Source organism: Stylophora pistillata, chromosome 8, assembly GCF_964205215.1.
Source record: "Stylophora pistillata chromosome 8, jaStyPist1.2, whole genome shotgun sequence".
In the NCBI taxonomy this organism is placed as follows: Eukaryota; Metazoa; Cnidaria; class Anthozoa; order Scleractinia; family Pocilloporidae; genus Stylophora; species Stylophora pistillata.
In genome coordinates, this window is record NC_142526.1 from 13,170,961 (window position 1) to 13,178,852 (window position 7,892).

Consider the following 7,892-nt stretch of genomic DNA (forward strand, 5'->3'; position numbering starts at 1 on the left):
AATCCTGTCAATTTTTCCTTCGTGTACTGTTTAATAAGTTGTAACAGACATTGATAGGAAGAGTTACAAAAACTAAGGTAAACATAATTTGGAACGACTTAATTTACATCTTGACTGGTTGACTTTAGACTTTATTCAAACTTGGAAGGGGGGATTATGAGAAACCTGGCAATCCACGGGGAGCCTGCAGCGCGCGCACACACAGGGGTCGAACGTCTGCGCACGTGCACTCAGATCATAACACTTTCTTATCGAAAACCCGAGTGCGACTTAATCTTTCTCAGTTTCTAAGGAAAGTTCAAATTTTCTAAGGCTAAAACTTAAAGAAGTTGTTGTTCTATAGTTTCCCTACAGCGTGTTAGTTTACACCTTCATACTTTTATTTTACATTTTGTTTTTCGGCATGTTGAAGCCGCCCGTAAGTCTGACTTTGTTAGCTGTAGCTGTTCTATGTTATGTTAGTGGCGGAGTTGCCGGGAAATACCGAGAGAAATGTGCTAAATCAGGAAAAACTAGAGCCTCAAAAGACGTATGGGACAATGGAAGCTCCATGTTTAATGTTCGATCATTTGCCTTCGTCACCGAAACGAAGCTAATAAAGCTGACAAACGAATTCCCCCTCGAGACACCCCAGTTATCTCATACGTCTTCTCTACTCCACCTACCGGAACGACTCTATCAAGCGGTGGATAACTTTGGCAGAAAAACATCTGCTATTTATCAGCCAGGAACAGTAACGTGTTCGCTAAGACCGACAATGAAGAACCAGAGTCTCTAAACACAACATTTAATCTTGTAAGCCAAGTACACATCGAGTGAAGTGACGAATACATCCGGGAACTCAGACGTAGGCTAAACTGTATAAATTAACTTAAAATACATAAATTAACATCGTTACATCCCCCTCCGTTGATCAAAGAGAAAAAATAAATAAGTGAATAAACAAGGAGAAACCTAAATCGTTTCCTAGAGTCATTGTTCGGAGAAAATAAACAACATAGGTAAGTGTCAGCATGTATAGTCACTGAGGTGTGCTGGTCTTCGTATGACTCTTCCCCGAGCGCTACGTCTTTCTGGACTCGTTTCGTCAGCATCTGGAGGGTTCGGTGTTGCTTGTGGCCTGCCCACTTCTTGGGGCTTTGATTCAACGACTGGTGGTACCTGTTCAACTTTGGTCGAGGGCAGGGGACCAGGTTCGGAGCTAGGTATCTTCATGTCAGGAGACAATTGTTTAGGGGAGTTCAGCTGTGAGACGCAGGTGTCGGCGGTTCATGCGATACACCCGTCCGTCGTCAATGGTAACTTGGTATGAGCGTACACCAACTTGCTTCTCAACCGTTGCTTGGGTCCATTGTTGTTTATATTTGGGTGGATTGATACGTACGGTGTTCCCTGGCTCAAGTGGCCGGAGTTCTTTGGTGCCATTGTTGTAATAGAAGGCTTGTTTGTTCTTCTGGGCCTGAAGAAGCTGGGAAGTGGTGTCAAATTCAGGTTGTGTTAGTAGTCTCCCAGAGGTAAGTAGGAGGGTTTTGGTACGGCGGCCAAAGAGGCGCTGAGCTGGAGACGTTCCTAGTCCTTCAGTGGGGGTGTTAAGAAAGTCAAGGAATCCCAAGTAGGGATCATTGCCAGCCTCTGAGGCTTTGAGCATGATTCGCTGCGCAGTCTTTACCGCGTTTTCCGCCTTGCCATTTGACTGCGGGTAGGTGGGGGAGCTTGTTACACGATCAAACTCATACAAATCTTTGAACGTCTTAAATTCCTGTGAGCTGAACTGGGGGCCGTTGTCGCTTACTAACTTGTCCGGGATTCCATGTCTTGCCATACGAGGCTTGCACTTTTCAACTACTTCTTTAGATGTCTCACTAACAAGTTTATCCACTTCAAAGAAATTTGAGTAATAGTCAGTGGTGACAAGGTAGTCCTGGCCCTGGAGCTCAAAAAGATCAACGGCAAGGACCTGCCACAGTCTCGACGGTATTGTGTGTGAGATCATGGGCTCCCTCTGCTGCCCTTGGTGGTATGAATTGCAGACTTGGCACTTGGAGACATGTTCTTCAATCTCTTTGTAGATACCAGGCCAGTAGAACGCTTTCCGTGCCCGTCTCAAGCATGCTTGTACTCCCAGATGACTGGAGTGTAGCTTTCTTTTGAGCTCAGCTCTCATTTGAAACGGTATGACAACACGGTCTCCTATGCAAATAACTCCATTTTGGAGAGTAAGTTCTTCTTTGAATGGAAAGTAGTCTTGAACTTCCAGTGGTAGACAGAGCTCTACAGTGGGAGACTTAGTATCTGAGACTGTCATGACATCTTCCTGATCCTCAGTGGCTTCCTTAGGTGTCAGATACGCGCGACTCAGGGGACCAGCCATAAGAAAGGAGGTTCCCTTTTTGTAAGAGACTTCAAACTCGTAGCGTTGGAGTCTAAGGAGCAGTCGTTGTAGCCTTTTGGGTGCGTTCAGGAGGCTTTTCTTGAAGATTGCCTCCGAGGGCTTGTGATCAGATTCGACCAGCACTTTCCTTCCATAAACGTAGGTTTCAAACGTCTCCATTCTGAATACTATGGCCAGTAACTCTTTTTCGATTTGTGCGTACTGGACCTCTGCGGGGGTCAGGGACCTGCATGCATATGCGACTGTATGTCCGTCTTCCATTAGACATGCTCCCAGGCCATGCATGGAGGCATCACATTGCAGTGTGGGTGTGGCACTTGGGTCAAAGTATTCTAGGACTGGAGTCGTCAAGAGGATCTTCTTTGTCTCTTCCAGGGTTGCACCATGAACCTGCTCATCCCATTGGAACTCGTTGTCGTTTTTGGTGAGCTCGTGTAGAGGAGTCGTGACCTCTGAAAGTCTCGGAGCAAACATTTGCAGGTAGTTAGTCATCCCTAAGAGACTTCGGATGCTCTGTTTGTCAGTCGGTGCTGGCATCTCTTTGATTGCCTTGACTTTTTCAGGGTCAGGTTGCAGCCCATCTGCAGAGAGCACGTGGCTCATGTATGCGACTTCCTTGAGCCTAAGCTGCAGTTTTCCCCTGTTTAGCCTCACACCTTTTTCTTTGCAACGTTGGAGGAGAGCAATGAGTTTGTCGTCGTGGTCTTTTACTGCTTCATCATCGTTAGCTCCACATCCAAATACCAACATCCAAATGTCATCAGCGATCGCCTTGCATCCATTTAGCCCTACTAATGTCTGATCCAGTTTTCGCTGGAATTCTTCAGGGGCTGGTAAGATGCCAAATGGCATTCAAAGTCATCTGTATCTACCCCACGGAGTGCCAAATGTAGTTGCGTAGCTGCTTTCCTCGTCTAAGGACACATGCCAAAAACCATTTTTGGCTTCTAACACAGTAAAGCATCTTGCATTTGAGAGCTCAGGAAGGACATCCTCGATTGTGGGCAGAGGATAGTGATTGCGTTTGAGGGCTTGGTTAAGTTGTTTGGGGTCCACACACAGTCGGACATTGCCATTCTTCGTCAGGGTGACGACAGTTTCTGATATCCAGGAGGCAGGGACATTTACTGGTGTGGTGATGTTAAGGCCTCCCAAGCGATTCATTTACTCTCTTAGCTCTTCTTTAATGGCGATCGGCACCTTTCTTGTTGGGAGTTGAACTGGTGGTACGTTCGGGTCAAATTCTAGATGGAGGTCACCTTCCAACTTTCCTTCTCCTCTGAATACATCAGCATATTCTCCGAGAATAGATTCTGTCGTAAGTGGTGTTTTGCTCTGCAAAGGTTCTTCAGATTGAATAGCCATCACGTTTTGTCGGACCACAGATGTGAGTTGCATTTGCTTGCTGGCTCGTAAACCAAGCAGGGGCTTGCCTTTCCCTTTTACAACTACAAATTCCACGCTATATTTTCTTCCATTTCTAGAGTTCACAACTTGAACACGTTTCTTGCCAATTGGCTTCTCCTCCGTTTTGTTGTACATGACAAGAGTTACTTTTGTATTGTCCAGCAGGGGTAGACTGTCTTCACCGTATACTTCTTTGAAGGATTCTTCGGGTAAGATGTTCACTGTGGCACCAGTATCCAGTTGGAATGGGACTCGGTGACCATTTAACAGCGTTACCGCAAGCAGTTTGTCTTTGTGATTAGGCTTTTCCACAGCACAGACTTGTTTCTTGACGTCGACACAACTAACACATTCATCCAAGTTAGAGTCTTCCACTGCAAGCACTGGCTTGCGGAGATGTCTCGGTGTGGGGCGTTTGGAGAACGTTGCCAAACCGGGTGGAGACAGTTTGGTTTTGCAGGGCACCGCAAAGTGGTTTTTGAATTCCACATTTAGAGCAAGTCTTACCCCATGCAGGACGTTTAAGCTTGTTCCAAACATGTGTTTTGGCACAGAACTTGCAGCGGATTTCTCTCTCTCCTATGGGGGGCGGAGGTGTCTTCTCGTTGGCTTGACTAATGGCGCTGACTTCCTCCTGATTAATTTCTTTCAGTTGCGGTCTCATATGATCTTCACATATCAATGCATTCTTTCAGTGTGAGTTTGGAGACTTGTAGAAGCTTCTTGCGTGCTTGATAGTCCCTTATTCCAATGACAATCCTGTCTCTAACTAGACTGTTCTCTAAAACTCGGAAGTTACATATCTTAGCCAACGTGCGCAGTGCCGTGGCGTAGGCATCCAGAGATTCGTTTGGCCCCTGGTCCCTTTTGTTAAATCGATATCTCTCGTATATTTCGTTCGTCTCACCGATGCAATAATACTGTAGCTTTTGGAGAGCAACATCAATGTCCTTCTTATCAGTTTCATTCGAAAATTCTAAGCCTTCGTACACATCTAGTAGGGTTTTCAGGATTTTTCAGACGTGCAGCAATTTTATAGTTATTCTAGGCACGGTAGAATTGCTACCAGTTCGTCGCCAAATCCCCTGCAAACTCCAATTTTGAGGGCAATGGGATGTTTATTGGGATTTGTACCAGATTTGGCTGTGCGATGGCTTCTTGTGCTTGCACAGAGGCGCTGCTACCCTCGGCCCTACTTAGTATCTACTTAGTATTTTGAAGTTAATTAGATTTCTTCAGCTGGGATTTCCTTCCAAAGACACAAGACAATTCCACTTACCGTTGTCTTTCGGTATTCTTCGTGAAGAAGTTGTCGGGTGGCTGTTGCGGAATACAGTAGAGACCGGAGAATGTCCTCTTGAACAACAGTTCACAGGTCAACCGGGATCGAGATGCTTGACCACGTGCGTGCGAGTAAATTTCTATCAAGAACGCTTTCCGGTACACTGAGCGGTAATTCCGCGATGGCAATGGATGTAGGAACCAGAATCCCATTCCTGACACCATGTAAGGTGTTCTCTAAGACCGACAATGAAGCACCAGAGTCTTTAAACACAACATTTAATCTTACAAGCCAAGTACACATCGAATGAAGTGACGAACACATCCGAGAACTAAGACGTAGGCTAAACTGTATAAATTAACTTAACATACATTACATCGTTACAGGAACGAAGTGGTGCAATAATTGCCGCAAAACTGGAGAAAGTATCCTCAATTAAAGAGAGTCCCAGAACAATGCAAAGCACCAGCGAAAAGATAGGTACATTTGTGGTATTGCTACAATTGCCTCTGGGAATGTACAAGTAAGATTACTTGTTCATTGTTACCTATTTCCTTAGTTGCACATGTATTAACACTTATCACAAATATTGCAGCGTGAATCTCCTTAGTCCAAAAATACAACATGAGACAAGGCTTTCTCCAAAGACGAAACTTTCTAAGGTAGCAGTGCTTTGTTTGTTATTTTATTATTGTTATTAATATTATTATTGTTATTATTATTATTATAACAGAGGAGTTAGTTATTATAGAATTTTTTCTCATCAAGCTAATTGCGTATCTCTTTTTTTCTGTTTTCAAAGGGGGAAGTGGCATTTGAAATAATACATGCAGACTCACTCTAGATTCTTTTCCTTTTGATTTTTGGTCCTCCTTATTTCCTACAATAATTGCAATTTGGAAACTTATCATGCTAAGTCATCATCATTCCCATTTCTTCTCATCAAGCTAATTGCGTATCTCTTTTTTTCTGTTTTCAAAGGGGGAAGTGGCATTTGAAATAATACATGCAGACTCACTCTAGATTCTTTTCCTTTTGATTTTTGGTCCTCCTTATTTCCTACAATAATTGCAATTTGGAAACTTATCATGCTAAGTCATCATCATTCCCATTTTAAAAATCCCACCTTATTCTAGATATGCAGTATTTCTAAATTCCAGTAATGAGACTGTGTGATCTAATACAGAAGGCAAAAGAGAATCTGGGTAAGGATTCTGCATCTCTTGTAAGGCTTTCAGCCATCTTGGGAAGTTTGAGAGGAACATGAAAATGCCTTTTTAAAGAATGGACAGTGCATTTGGATTACGCAGTATCATGGAGACTCACTATGGCAACATTGTGATGGATGACAGTGGTAATGTGAGAGTGGATAATGGTGTGTGGGAAAGGAGCTTTGCTGTAGTACAAGAGCTAGATTGTTTTCAGGGCAAATGTTGCTGATGGAACAGTCCTATTCTTATTTTTTAACAAGCATTAGCTGCATTTATATCCAAGGGAATAAGTGCCTTATGAATTCTCGATAGCACAATTGACGTCTCCCATATCTTCCTCTCCAGAAAAATCATTTGAAAAGCTAATACTACAGTTTCAGTCAGCCCTCTATGAGTATTATGAAGAGGAACAAGGTCCCCCATGTGCACCCCCAAGCTGATGAGATACTTCATTGCACAGCATGCTGATGGATTCTTTGACATCCTCCTGAATTCTGTCATCAAATTGCAGAAAGGACTTAAAAGAGCCGCTGAAAGAGCAGTAGCTCTACTCCACATCATTGCCTATTTTTCAGTAAAAGTTTCCCTTCATAGACCTTTTTAGCTTGTAGATTTTGTTTGTCCCATTTTGGACCACATGATGTTACCCTGGTCAGTCACTGCTTTCAAATTCTCAATTATTTGCATTTGTTTGGAAAGGGTTAAATAGGCAAAATATTGAATTGTTGAATTGCTGAATTAGTGGGTCGAGTTAATGATACAAATTTTACACTTCAATTGTTTAGAATATTAGTCTATAAAAGTTGTCAGAATCTCAGACACACAAAGTGTCTTTAATATGAGTAGGTAAAAAAAGACCTCTACTTTTCACAAAGGCATGTGTAAAAGAAAACAACTGTGTAAAGACATAGAGTACGTCTGTTACTGTTCGTCGTAGAGAAGGCACTTCCAGTAGTCTTTTTCCAGTATGGTGCGGTATTTAAATCTAGAAAGTTTGAGGATTATAAGTCCCTTATATTTCGATTTCTTATGCTATTCATCATCTGGAACCGTCATCACTATGATCGATCTACACTTACAATTTTAAATGATCTGTGTCACCTAAGAAACTACTTCCTTGACTACTACAACTTTAATTAACAAATGGTAAACACCACAGCGTACAATATTGAGTTATGGATGCACGCGGGAGGTTGCTAAGCACGAAAGAAACGTAAGAGTCGCTCGAGGCGATAGCCGAGTGCGACTCTAGCTTCTTGAGTGCTTAGCAAACCTCCCAAGTGCATCCATAACTCAATAGTGTTCGCTGTGGTGTTTACCATTTGTTTTATAACATAACATTGATACATTGTAGCTGAAGAGTTCTCTTTTATTTAACAAATCTAACGTGACCAGAAAAAACAAGTGCGCGCGGAAAAATAGTCTTTGCATTTGCTCACGTCAGCAACGTACACCCATGGGCAAATGGGGGACGCTAATTGACCAATCATAGCGCGCGCTTTACTTTGGTTATGTTATAAAACGAAATGGCTGACATTATGAACCGAAAAAAGGTTGAAATTTGGCACTCACCACTCGATTTCACATAACTGGTTACCAC

The 7,892-nt window shown here is 43.0% G+C and overlaps 1 pseudogene; it reads right to left on the reverse strand.

Annotated features, from left to right (window-relative positions):
• Positions 1–4,320: 4,320 nt before the first annotated feature.
• On the reverse strand, positions 4,321–5,707 carry LOC148725055 (uncharacterized; annotated as a pseudogene).
• Between the last annotated feature and the right edge of the window lie 2,185 nt (positions 5,708–7,892).